Source organism: Mustela erminea, chromosome 3 (genome assembly GCF_009829155.1).
Source record: "Mustela erminea isolate mMusErm1 chromosome 3, mMusErm1.Pri, whole genome shotgun sequence".
NCBI lineage: Eukaryota > Metazoa > Chordata > Mammalia > Carnivora > Mustelidae > Mustela > Mustela erminea.
In genome coordinates this window covers 13591507-13604431 of record NC_045616.1, presented here as the reverse complement: position 1 = coordinate 13604431, position 12925 = coordinate 13591507, and the positions used below count along the sequence as shown (strand labels likewise).

Genomic DNA, 12925 nt, shown 5'->3' with positions numbered 1-12925 from the left:
TGTATATGTATATACATAAATGGCACACAGAAAAAGTTGGTCACCACCTGTTTTACAAAGATAGCATTGTAATATATATATTTCTCTGCCTCTTAACACACCTAAGAGATCTGCATGAATCAGTTAATAGGGATCTAGCACTTTCCTTTTAAGACCCTAATCCTGAGTGTCACCTTAACCCTAAAGGACCAAACCAAGTCCTAACCTTCAGGTTTTAAATTTAAGGCCCTAACTCCAATCCTAACATTAAGGTCCTCACCAGAACCCTAATCCCCACACCCTAATCCTACCAACCCTAATGGTGCTAATCCAAGGGGGAGAGAAACTGCAACGTACCCCCGCACTATTGAGGAACACCAGGATTTTTTTTTTTTTTAAAGATTTTATTTATTTATTTGACAGAGAACACAAGTAGGCAGAGAGGCAGGCAGAGAGAGAGGAGGAAGCAGGCTCCCTGCTGAACACCAGGATTTTTGCAATAACTTCCTTGTATGTGATCTTAATTAGTTATTTCCTCAGAATAGATATCCAGGAATGAGAGTAGAGGGCCCAAGGGTAGATATATTCTAATGCTATGAGGCATTGTCAAATTGTTTTTAAGGGTCTGAAAATGTTTCCTCCTGTGATGTGTGAAAGGACCCCCCATTTTTCCTCATCACCAACCAGATATAGGATTCATCACTTCCAGCTTCTTCGCATTTGAAATAGCCACTGACCAGGGGAGCTGGGTGGGGAAACAGGTCGCACTCATTCATTCCTAAACCTAAAAGGCCCAGAGGTGCCCAGGACTCTGCTCCCTCCTATCCCTCTGTTCTGCTTTGGAAGAGGAGAAGCATACTTGGGAAGAGAACGTGCTAACATTCTCAGAGCATCCCAGGGCCACCCCCCACCCCCCGGAAATGAGTGAGGCCCTAGAAGAGCGTCAGACTGGGACAGACTGTGGGATCATTAAGGCAGAGTGATGGTGTCCTGGTCACCCAGGCCAGGGAGCGCTCACTGACATACACCCCGTGATCTCTGCAATGTGAGTTGGAAATATCCAGGTCCGGGGGCGCTGTCTGCTGCCCTGTTTCTTAAACATTGGGACAGATCTGTTTCATTGGGGGTGGGAAAGCCAAGATGGGAGAATTTGGCAACTAAGATGGGAGGGTGGGGGGCAGAGGGTGCAGAACAGGCAAAGCTGGAAAGAAACCAAAGGGAGCACGGAAGGGGACTCAGAGAGTGCTAATGGGGATTACGGGAGAGAGGAATGGGAGACACAGAAAGAAGGCAGGCGGCTGGCACAGCACCCTGAGCGGGGGTCCTCAATCTGGAGCCACCAGTCTGCCTGCGGGAGCTCCTTTCTGGCTGGACATGGGGACAGAGAGGCACCAATCTGGCGGGCCGGTTCTAAGCTCATTTGCATACACATTGACCCCTCGGGGGGCGATTCCTGGGGGCACCACCTCTGTGCTAACTGAACTGTAGTTGGGGAATTTCCTGCTATAGCAAAAGCCGAGCTCCCAGACTGAGGTACTCTCCCAGAAGGATCCAAGGACCCCAACACGGCTGACCCAGGAGAACAATGCTCCTTGCATTAAGGCACAGAGCAAACCCTTTTAAAAAGCATTGTGAAAATGGAGAAAAGTGGAGAATTTCTAGAAAAGATGGGGGGAATAGGATAAAAGGAGGGTGGGATTGTGAACAGGGCAGGGGAAAAAATAAAGGTCCCCGCCCAGGGTCCAGTAACAGCCCTGGGGGGAGGGGTTTTGAGGCTTGGCCAGCTCATTGGTGGTGCTCTCTCGGGAGAAAGGAAGTCAAGGACAACAGCGAGTTGGGGTCTGGGGCAGAGGGCCGGTTAGTGCTCACAGCATCCAAAAGGAGGCAGCACTGGGGGTTTTAGGAGGCTGGGCTCAGCTCTAAGGGCAGAAGAGAGCTCCGGAAGCAGACTAGGGGAAGTTCCAGGAGGTGGACCCAAGGGGACTCATGTCTAGCTCTGCCTGTCCAGAATGCAACCAGTCAACCCTGGGGGGAGATCCTGGAGAGGAAGCACAACCCCCCAGGAATACTCTCCGACTCCCTCCCTGGTCCTTCACTGCAGCCTTACTCTCCTCTGGAAGGCTAAATAGTTCTAATGTATTGGCCAGCCCTGCACCATGGTACAGAGATTCTCTCCTGCTGTCCATAGTAGATTCCAAGGTGTTTCTAAGGTTTGGAAGCTGAACACTGTCTTACCCATCTTGAAACCAACACCCTCATCAGGACACCTTGGTTTCCTGGTGGATTGAATGCATCTCTGACCCCCTCCACCACCTCAAGTCCAGCCGGGTGTCCCACTGGCGAGGCAGTTGTGGACCAGCAGGTAGGGCCTGGCCAGTTTGCCAAGGCCTGGGGCTCTGCTGGGTCGGAGTGGAGAGAGAAGGGCAGTGACCACTCCTCCCCGGGCCAAAAGGGAACCTGAGCCCAGCTGCCAGGAACAGGGAGCTTTAGGGCAGATCAGAGGGACCGGCATCCGGGCACTTCGAGGGGAAGAACATTGCTCCCCCGGGGGAACGTGTGTTTCCTATTGCCACTGGACCAAAGTGCCACTAGCTTAGTGGCTTCAAACAACACACATCATTTAGCTTTACAGAAGGCTTGCTGAGGTTCCCCATCTCAGGAAACCATGAGATCCTGAGGCCCTGCTGGCTGACACTTTGGGGGTGGGGTGGGGTTCCCTGTAAATGGAGTCCTGTGGAAAGCAGCCTTTGCAACCAAGTAGACCAGGGGGCAGAAGGCACAAGGCAGAGATGTCTCACAGGGGCACAGGTTAACAGAACGGCAATTGACTGTCGCTGGCCAGCGCTGGGCTCACGGACTCTCTTTTTCTTCCCGAGCAGAGGGCAGTTAGCTGGAGCTCCAGTATCTGACTGCACTCACAGGCTGCACATTCCTACCTCCAGCCAGAGAGAGGGCGGGAACATAGCTCCCCCCACTCCCTCCTTTCTCATCTCCACTTTTTCCTCTTCTCTTCCCCTCCTAGACATTCCCTTCTGGACCTTCTCATCTTCTCCCTCCCCTGAGCCCCTGATCCTGCTCCTGGTCCCACCTCTATCTAAGGCCATCAGGAGCGAAACCAGGGGAGGACGGAAGGCTCTTGGGCTCAAGGTCCCCAGGAGGAACTTCTGCCACTCTTACCCCCAAGGCGGACACCCTGCTTTTGCTTCCTCTTCTTTCAAGCACCACACAGACTCAGGCCCTGGGATCCTGAATCTCCATCTGGGGTCAGGCACGGGCCCAGTCAATAGTCCCCATATGACCTACCAGGTAGAACTGCCATGTACCCTCCTATACCTTTAGTCTCTTCTCTTGCAGCATCACTATTGGGTTTGCACATTGAAGTCCTTCTCCCACTGCCTTGAGGGCATGGGTTCTGACTCATTGACTTTTGTATCCACAGTGCCTTGAGGACCCCATTAGAAGCATGGGGAAATTGAGGCAGGGGGTGGGGATCTCATGGCCCTTGGCAGTGTTCTGCAGGACACCCTTTCCTGAGATGTCTGTGGATCCCTTTATTCTGGGTAGTCAGGAGACTTTCTGCTTGGGGCAGAGGAAAGGGAGGGAGCATTGGACCTGCTCAGGCAGCAAGAGCAAAGGCCTTGAACAGAGAGAGCGTTACCTAGAGATGAGACTTCTATGTGGGGCAGGTATTCAGGACCAACTCTGGTGGGATGGTCCTCTAGGCTATGGATACCAGGGCCTGCCTGGAAGACAAAGGGTGCCTCTCTTAAGCCTTGCTGGAGCTCTACTCAGTGGGACAGATTAGCCTGTAATGGGAGGCTTGGTTTCAAGCTTGACTTGGCTTTGAGTCTATCCCTCCTCAGTCTCTTCCGGTTCTTGGTCCCCTCACTAGGTTTAACCTCCTGGGAGAAAAATGCTGCAGCTGGCAGGTACCTTATTGGTGCCTCACTGAAGGATGAGTATATTTGCTCCGTGGATGCCTGGGGTCTTGTATTAGGATTCCCCGGAGAAACAGAACCAACTGTGTGTGTGTGTGGCTGGGGGGGGGGGGCATAGCTGGTGTTTATTATAAGGAACTGGTTCACATCATTATGGAGTTTGAGAAATCCCACCATCTACCATCTGCAAATGGGAGACCAGGAAAAGTTGGTGGTGTAATTGAATTCGAGTCTCAAGGCCAGAGAAACAGGGAATCCAGTGGTGCAGAGTCTAGTCTAGGTCTGAAGGTCTGTGACCCAGGAGTCCCAGGGGCGGGGAGCAGAAGACAGTTGTCCTAGCTTAAGCAATGAGGTGGAAAAGGGGTGAATTCTACCTTCCCTCACCTTATGTTCTATCCAGGCCCTCAAGGGACTGGATGATACCCACATTGGGGAGGGCAATCTACTTTAATGAGTCCTCTGATTCCAATGTTAATCTCATCCAGAAACACACATGTTCACAGCCACACCCAGAAACAATGTTTGATCTGGCTACCCCACTGATCAGGGAGCAGAAGGCAAGCTGAGGGCAGAGCACAAGCTGATACCTCACTCTACTGCCCACCCCCATACCCACCCCCAGGTTGGCTGTGTGTGGCTGGCATTCCTCAGGCACTCTGGCTGCCAGAGAGCTAAGGGAAAGGAAAAACAAACGAACTGATAAAAATTAGAGGACCCGAGTCTTCATCAGTTTACCAATATCTTAGAGATTTACAAGAAAAAAGATTTCTTAACCAATCACCTAACTTCCAGAGACCCATAAGTCAATTTCCTGGAGCCCTAACATCACCCTCCCCTCCACCAGGATGTGGGAAACAGGCAAAGGGAATGTAAACAAAATTAAATTACTTTATATCCTGCAGCCTATTGACAAGGACTTGTAATAGAGTATAGCATTCCTCAGGCATCTCCCAGCTGTCCTATTAATGCCTTTTAGAAGGAAAAACAACCTTAACTTGGCAAGAGCAACACCTCCGAAACTGAGTATTCTTCAGCATATGAAAGTCCTTTTGGACACCTTCCTTTATCCTTACCTCCCCCAGCTCCCAAGTATATAATCAGCCACCCTGCACAGCCCCGGTGAAGCAGCTCTTTCTGTCCACGGGTCCTGTCCCCCCTGCTTTAATAAAATTGCCTTTTCTGCACCAAAGATGTCTCAAGAATTCTCTTGGCTGATGGCTCCAGACCTCATCAACACATTCCAAAACTCTATCACCATGGCCAGTCAAAGTGACATATAAAATTAACCATCACAGGCCTCTTCATGTTTTCATAGTTGTTCTACTGGAGTCCCTGTTTTATCTTCCTTTGGATTTTTTTTTTTTCCGCAGGGGCACAGACAGGTGTAACTTATTTTCTGAAAACACATATCATATATATGTACATACACGTAAGGTGTGGTGGATACAGAGATGTGCTACCTGGAAGGGGGGACTTGCTGGCTCACCTGCAAGGAGGTTGTTCACGGCACAGCCCTTGGCTATCAGCTCCAGCAGTCACCTTCAGTGGCAGAGAGATGCCTCCTGAGGTCAGGTCCTTCCCTGGCAGCCCCTTCCTACGCCAGGGAGAGGTGTGGGTATAAAGATCTGGCCCCTGCGTGTTGACCTAGCCAGCTCTCATAGGTCATGCTCGTTCTGGAATCCCTGTCAGCTGGCTGAGCTTCTGCTGAGCCGGCATTACAGTATCACGTCCCCCTCTGCCCAAGCCTGCTTCCGCTGACTTCTTTCATAGATGTGGATCCCTAATTGCTGCTTCTCCTCCAACCCACGGTCCCTCCACCATCTGCTCTGAAGAGCCCGACCTGTGACACAGGTGTATGTACTGTTTTAAAACCTGTTTTCAGTTAATTTAGCAACGTATGTAGTCAATTCAATGACAAGATAGTCACAGTATCATTTTTAATAACTGCACAGTGGTCTAAACAATTGCATATTTTTCTTAATTTTGCTATGATAAGCAATGCTTCTGTGTAATCTTTTAACTCACTACCCCTTTTCCTACTTCATGATTAATCCCTAAAAAAGGAACAGCTAGATCAAAGCAGACGCACTTTTAAGAAAGCCTTTGGATTCCTTGATCCTAAAGGCTCACGGGAAGAGCATCTCATTTTTAATTTCCCACCTGGCCAGCTTACGACAGCCATAACCTCTTCTTGTAACGTTTCCCAGTCTGGTGGGAAAAACAATGTTCCTTGGCTCACAAGGTACTCCTAGTCCCCGCTGTCACTGTGACTTGGGAGGGTTTCCCCTCATCCTCAAAGCCACCAAACATTGACCACAAAGGGGCGCTGCTCCCCTGTCCATGTCCTGGGGCGGCACACTCTCCATTCAGCTGCCTTTCCGGGCCAGGAATGCAAAGTTCCAAGCAGGGTTTACAGAGAGTAAGAAAACAGCCTCGATCCCAGGAAGCGGGTACTCCGGCCTCTTAAACGTCGTTTTCCCGCAACTTGTTTTCAACTCCGGTCAGCTGCAGCTCCGGCGGGGACCCTGAGCCCGCAGAAGGGGTGTGTCCGCGCCTCCCGCTCAGAATCCCTGGGGCACCTGTAGGGCAAGCCTCCAAGGGAGAGCCCCAGTACAGCACCCGCCAGATTCGGGGGCGCCCCCAGGGGTCGTGTGTAGGAGGCAGAACCAGGAGGAGCAACTACAGAAAATACAGATTGCCATCAGCAGAAAAAGTATTTTTTATCTATGGAACATTTTGTGCAAACCTTACGGGAACAACAGAACCACACTCCAGCGCCAAGAACAACAGCCTAAAACCAGCAGAAGGGAGGGGATAATCAAGATGAGAGCATGGGAACAGCTGTGTAGCTGTCTGGAGAGAGGTCTTCGCAGAAGCGGGCCAACCGCAGCTCCAAGTGGACACTTCCCGTGATTCAATACTGAACACTGAAATACAAAACTCAGGCCAAACCTGGTGGAGAGGGTCAGCATCCTCCATGCTCTCCCCCACCCCCAAAGGACTTGGTGCATTGCAAACCCGCACTTTGGGGGCGCCTGCGTGGCTCAGTGGGTTAAGCCCCTGCCTTGGGCTCAGGTAATGATCTCCGAGTCCTGGAATCGAGTCCCCCATCAGGCTCTCTGCTCAGCAGGAAGCCTGCTTCCCCCTCTCTCTGCCTACTTGTGATTGATCTCTGTCAAATAAATAAATAAAATCTTTAAAACAAACCCTCTTCGTGGCCAGGGCCCAGCCCCCTACTAGGACCGTGGGTTTCCTACCCGAGAGCTTCTCCTGCTCGCAGGCTACCGCCGACTCTGCACTGCCTTAATCCCAGGGAATACAGGCACGGATGATGTCCCATACCTTATGATGTCCCCCGACTTTCATCTAATGTCCCCTGGCCTTCATTTAACCTGTCCTTGAGTGGGCTGGTTGCAGCTCGCTGCGGGGTGTATCACGTGGGGATTAGAGCAGGTGGTCCTGAGAGGCGCCAGAGAAGACAGGTGACCCCTCCAGGCTGTCTTCGCCCAAGCCCAGCAGGGCTGCCTCCAGGCTAAGAGGACGCAATGGGCCTATTGTGAGGCAGCCATGACGGGAAGGCGTTTCAGGGCCGTTGGTCCTCGGAGGCCCTATGGCCATTACCCTGCTCTCCCCTGGAAAGGGAGGACCCTGGGTGCCTGGATGGGTCACCCTCCCCATGCACCGAAGAGCGGCCCAATCTCCAGCTCCGGAATCGGGGACAAGGTGGCAGAGGGCGCCGGCGTAGACCAATTCTCAGGAAGACTGAGACCCGCTCCCAGAAGTTGGGCTGAGTGTTCGGCACTAACTGTGGGTCTCTGCAAAAGAGGCTACGCGACCCCGGACTGCAGGCTCTGCGTCCTGGGTCTACCTTGCCATGGCTGACCTCGGCGAGGTGGCTTTACCTCTTCCAACCCCAGCTTCCAAACATAACGTGGAAGGCAGCTGAGCTAAGCAGGAGAACCAAGCCCCGCCCGGACTGAGCCTAGAGCCACAGAACACACCACCGCCGAGGAAAACGCTGCGCAGGCGCGCTACAGGCTTCCGCCAGAAGGGCTGGCCAGGCGGAAGTGACCGCAAAGGCCTCTGGGGAGTGTAGTCTTTGCGACGAAAGAGTCCGAAGAGGACGGGCTTCCCTTGAGAGGTCACCGGCCGCTTCGCTTTGAGAAAACAGCAATTGAGCCACCAGGGGCTGTAGTTCAGGAGGCGTGGCCTCGTCCTCTCAGGGGCGGGCCGAGCCCTCCAAGGATTCTGGGGACTGTAGTCCCGGTGTCTCTGTTAGCGGGTCCGTGAAGGGTGCTGCCCACTGTCCTTCAGGCGTGGGGCGTGAGCGACGTGGGGGTGGAAGAGAGTCAAGAGAGGCTGCCGGTCTCTGGCAAAGCTTAGGGTGGCGATCTCGATTGTTTCTCATTTTGGGAAAGAATGGGGGTGAACAACTCGCAGCTCGAGGAGAGAATTAGAGGAAGGAATTAGAGGTGGCGAGGCTTGGTGGTCAGTCCGTGGGTTGCGGGGCGTGCCTCGAGCAGAGCACCCAGGACTGCCGGGCCACGATTTCTCTTTTGGGGGGAGGTGCGGGACTGTTTTGGGCCACTGTATTGGAGGTAGTAATGCCCCAGCTCTAGTTTTCTCTTCACGTGGTGTGTGGGGCTTAGGATGGAAGACCCCATGGTTTTTGTGGGGTTGTCATAGTCCAGGTGGTGGTGAGGGGGTTGGGACTCCCCAGAGTATTTAATGGGAGGGGAGGGGCGTGAAGCCTGAGCGGTGTGGTGGTGGGTTAGAGCTCCTACCTGGATGAAGTCAAGGTGTTTGCTAGCTTGGGGCTAGCTGCCATTCCCCAATTGTGGGGCATATTGGAGAGTGGGACAAGATTTGGCTTAGAAAAACTGCGAAACATTCCCAGGTGTGAATGGGTTGGGGTGGGAGTCGGTGGGGAGTATGTAGTGTGTTTTTGGGTGGTTAGGGCAACTTACCTTCTACAGGTTTGCTGTCCTACTCTTTGCTTCCGGCGGGGAGTATTGGCTTGGTTCAGAGGTCTTTGGGTTTGGCTGGAAATCTGAGTGACCAGTTTTGTTTGCCCGGTTCCCTTTTAGACAGTGGGTGTTAATTGGCTACTTTCAGGGTTGGGACTGAGGACTGAATTCAGGGGTGGGTGGGTAGGTGGGGGAGGTATACGGTGGGAGCCACTGGGTCTAGGTGTCAACAGCCCCTGGTGGCTGTTAGCTGACACCTAATTCACTGATAGAGGCCTCTCTGGTGGACCTTAGGCTTTGGGACCTTTATTTTAAATTTTATATTATGACTTTATTTTTTTTTTTAAAGTAGGCTCTACACCCATCTTGGGGCTTGAATTCCCAACTCTGAGATCAGAAATTGTGTGCTCTACCCACTGAACGAGCCAGGTGCCCCTGAACTTTATATTATGGAAAAAATTCAAGCATTCACTTTAGTAGAGAAAATAATGCAAGGTACCGTTGTGAATCTGTCTCCTAATTCCCACACTTACCAACTCTTGGCCGACAGTGCTGTATCTAAGCCCTCAACCTCACTTGACTGGCTTACAGCTAGGCTAACTGGTTAAGTGCATGACCTTCTACAGCCAGAATTTAAAGCCAGGTTAAGCCACTTTCTAGTCTAGTCTAGTCTAGCCTTACTGTGGCTTGGTTTTTTCATCTGTAAAGAGATTTGATGATGGGGCGCGTGGGTGGCTCAGTGGGTTAAAGCCTCTGCCTTCCGCTCAGGTCATGATCCCAGGGTGCTGGGATCGAGCCCCACATCGGGCACTCTGCTCAGCAGGGAGCCTGCTTCCTCCTCTCTCTGCCTGCCGCTCTGCCTACTTCTGATCTCTGCCTGTCAAATAACTAAATAAAATCTTAAAAAAAAAAGAGATTGGATGATAAAAAGAGCAGTGGAGAGGCCTAGATGAGGCAAGACTCATACAACAACTGAACAGTCTTTGGTGTATAGTAAGTCCTCAAAGAGTGTTAACTCCTACTATTAATAATAAACCTTGAATTCCTGGAGCCACAAAGAGAATGGATTCTACTCTCTGTAGCACATCCAAGAAGGCTGTGTTTCACGGTGTCTAGTCCTAACTAGTCTAGAAGATTTGAAGGGCCTTATCACTCTGTTGTAAGTATTCTGACACCATTCATCCTTTGTGTTCCCCCAAACCCCTCACTTTCCCCAGGCTTTCACTTGGATATTTCCAGCCTGGACTCTAGAAAGCCAGTGACAATCCTGGGGCTAGTACCACGTGTCTCTTCCACAGGCCAGCTTCTCAGCCTCCTGCCTTCCTGGAAAAAATGGCTTGTTGGGAGGGAAGATCCCAACAGCCCACTCTAAGATATGTATTTATGGTCCTCTAGGGTCTTTTTTCTCCAAATAGTAGTTTAGACTGCCTTTGTAGTCCTTGACTTCTTGGGCCATGCAATGGCCCATTTGAATTTGGAGCCTTAGGTGATCTGCAGGAAAGAAGACCATTCAAAGGACAAAAGCCTTTCACAGAATATGGTTCCCCAAACCTGTGGCCCTTGCATGGGTTCCTTCCATCATTGCCCCCAGCCTTCATCCCACTCCTCCAGGTGGCTGCATTCCCAGGCCCACCGGTGATGTGAAGTATGTGTCTGTCTGTGTGACAATACCATGCTGTTTTGATTACTACAGTTTTGTAATGTAACTTGAAGCCTGGAATTGCAATGCCTCCAACTTTGCTTTTCTTTTTCAAGGTTGCTTTGGGTATTCTGGGAATTTTGGTGGTTCCTACAAATTTTAGGATTGGTTTGACTCTAGCTCTGTGAAAAATGCTGATGCTATTTTGATAGGGATTGCATTAAATGTGTATATTGCTTTGGGTAGTATAGACATTCAAAACAATGTTTGTTCTTCAGATCCAAGAGCCTGGAATGCTTTTCATTTCTTTGTGTCCTCTCAATTTCTTTCTTTCTTTCTTTCCCCTCTTTCTTTCTTTCTTTCTTTTCGAGATTTCATTTATTTATTTGACAGAGAGAGATCACAAGTAGGCAGGGAGGCCGGCAGAGAGAGAGGGGGAGGCAGGCTCCCTGCCAAGCAGAGAGCCCGATGTGGGGGCTTGATCCCAGGACCTTGAGATCTTGACTTGAGCTGAAGGCAGTGGCTTAACCCACTGAGCCGCCCAGGTGCCCCTTCAATTTCTTTCATAAGTGTTTTGTAGTTCTCAAAGAATAGGTCTTTCACTTCTTTGGTTGGGTTTATTCCTAGGTATCTTATGGGTTTTCGTGCAATTGTAAATGGTACTGATTCTTTAATTTCTCTTTGTCCTGCTTCATTATTGGTGTACAGAAATGCAACAGATTTCTGTATATTGATTTTATATATATTTTATATATTTTATTTATATATATTTTATATATTTAATTTATTTTATTTTATTATTTTGTTTTTTATTATTTTATTATATTTTTAAATATTTATTTTATTATATATATATTATATTTATATATATATTATATATATTTATTGATTTCCTGTATATTGATTTTATATGAATTTTTATATCAGTGCTAGCAAATTTTTGGTGGAGTCTTTCAGGTTTTCTATGTAGAGTATCATGTCCTCTGCAAATAGTGAAAATTTCACCTTTTCCTTGTTAATTAATTTGGTTGCTTTTTATCTTTTTCTTGTCTGGTTGCTATAGCTAGGACTTCTACTACTACACTAAATAACAATGGTGAGAATGGACATCCCTGTCTTCCTCCTGACTATAGAGGAAAAGCTCTCAGTTTTTCCCCCCTGAGGATGGTATTAGCTGTAGGGTTTTCATGTATGGCCTTTATTTTGCTGAGATATGTTCCCTCTAACCCTACTTTGTTGAGGTTTTTTGTTGTTGTTGTTGTTATTGTTGTTTTTTTTTTAAATCAGGAATGGATGTTGTACTTTGTCAAATGCTTTTTCTGCACTTACTGAGAGGATCATATTTTTTTTATTCTTTCTTTTATTAATGTGGTGTAACATATCAGTTGATTGCGAATATTGAACCACCCTTGCAGCCTAGGACTAAATCCCACTTGACTGTGGTGGATGACTCTTTTAATGTACTGTTGGATTTGGTTGCTTTTTTAAAAAATTTTTTTGGTAGTATTTTATTGAGAATTTTTGCATCCATGTTCATCAGGGATATTGGCCTACAGTTCTCTTTTTTTAGTGGAGTCTTTATCTGGTTTTGCTAACAGGGTAATGCTGACCTCATAAAATGAAGTTGTAAGTTTTCCTTCATTTTCTTTTCTTTTCTTATAAACATTTATTTTTATCCCCAGGGGTACAGGTCTGTGAATCGCCAGGTTTACACACTTCACAGCACTCACCAAAGCACATACCCTCCCCAGGTCCTGAGTTCTTTTCTTTTCTTTTTGAAATAGTTTGAGAAGTATAAGTATTAATTCTTTAAATGTTTGGTAAAATTCACCTGTGAAACCAACTGGCCCTGGACTTTTGTTTGTTGGGAGATTTTGGACTTTGGATTCAGTTTCTTTGCTGGTTATCAGTCTGTTTAAGCTTTCTGTGTCTTTCTGTTTCAGTTCTGGTAGTTTTTATGTTTCTAGGAATTTACCCATTTCTTCTAGGTTGTCCAATTTGTTGGCATACAGTTTCTCATATATTCTTTTATAATTGTTTGTGTTTCTGTTGATTGTTATTTCTCCTCTCTCTTTTGTGATTTTATTTATTTGGGTCCTTTCTCTTTTTTTCTTGATAAGTCTGAGTAAAGATGATCAATTTTACTGATTTTTTTTTTCAAAGAACCAGCTCCTGCTTCCATTGATCTGTTTTTCATTTGTTTTTTTCTTTCTATATTATTTATTTAGTCTTTACTATTTCTCTCCTTATACTGGCTTTAGGCTTTCTTTGTTCTTTCTCTAGCTTCTTTAGGTGTAAAGTTAAATTATTTATTTGAGATTTTTCTTGCCTCTTGAGGTAGGCCTATATTGCTATAAACTTCCCCCTTAGAACCACTTTTGCTGTATTCCAAAGGTTTTGGA

At 48.4% G+C, this 12925-nt stretch overlaps 1 long non-coding RNA gene across 1 annotated transcript in view; it reads right to left on the bottom strand.

Moving 5' to 3' along the window:
* The window catches only part of LOC116585896, a 28807-nt gene extending 20885 nt beyond the window's left edge, over window positions 1-7922 (bottom strand). The window contains exons 1-2 of the long non-coding RNA XR_004283798.1: window positions 7260-7922; window positions 5404-5511 (exon numbers count right to left, since the gene is read on the bottom strand). This is a non-coding gene — a long non-coding RNA (uncharacterized LOC116585896). The remainder of the gene's footprint in view (window positions 1-5403; window positions 5512-7259) is intronic.
* Window positions 7923-12925: the final 5003 nt, after the last annotated feature.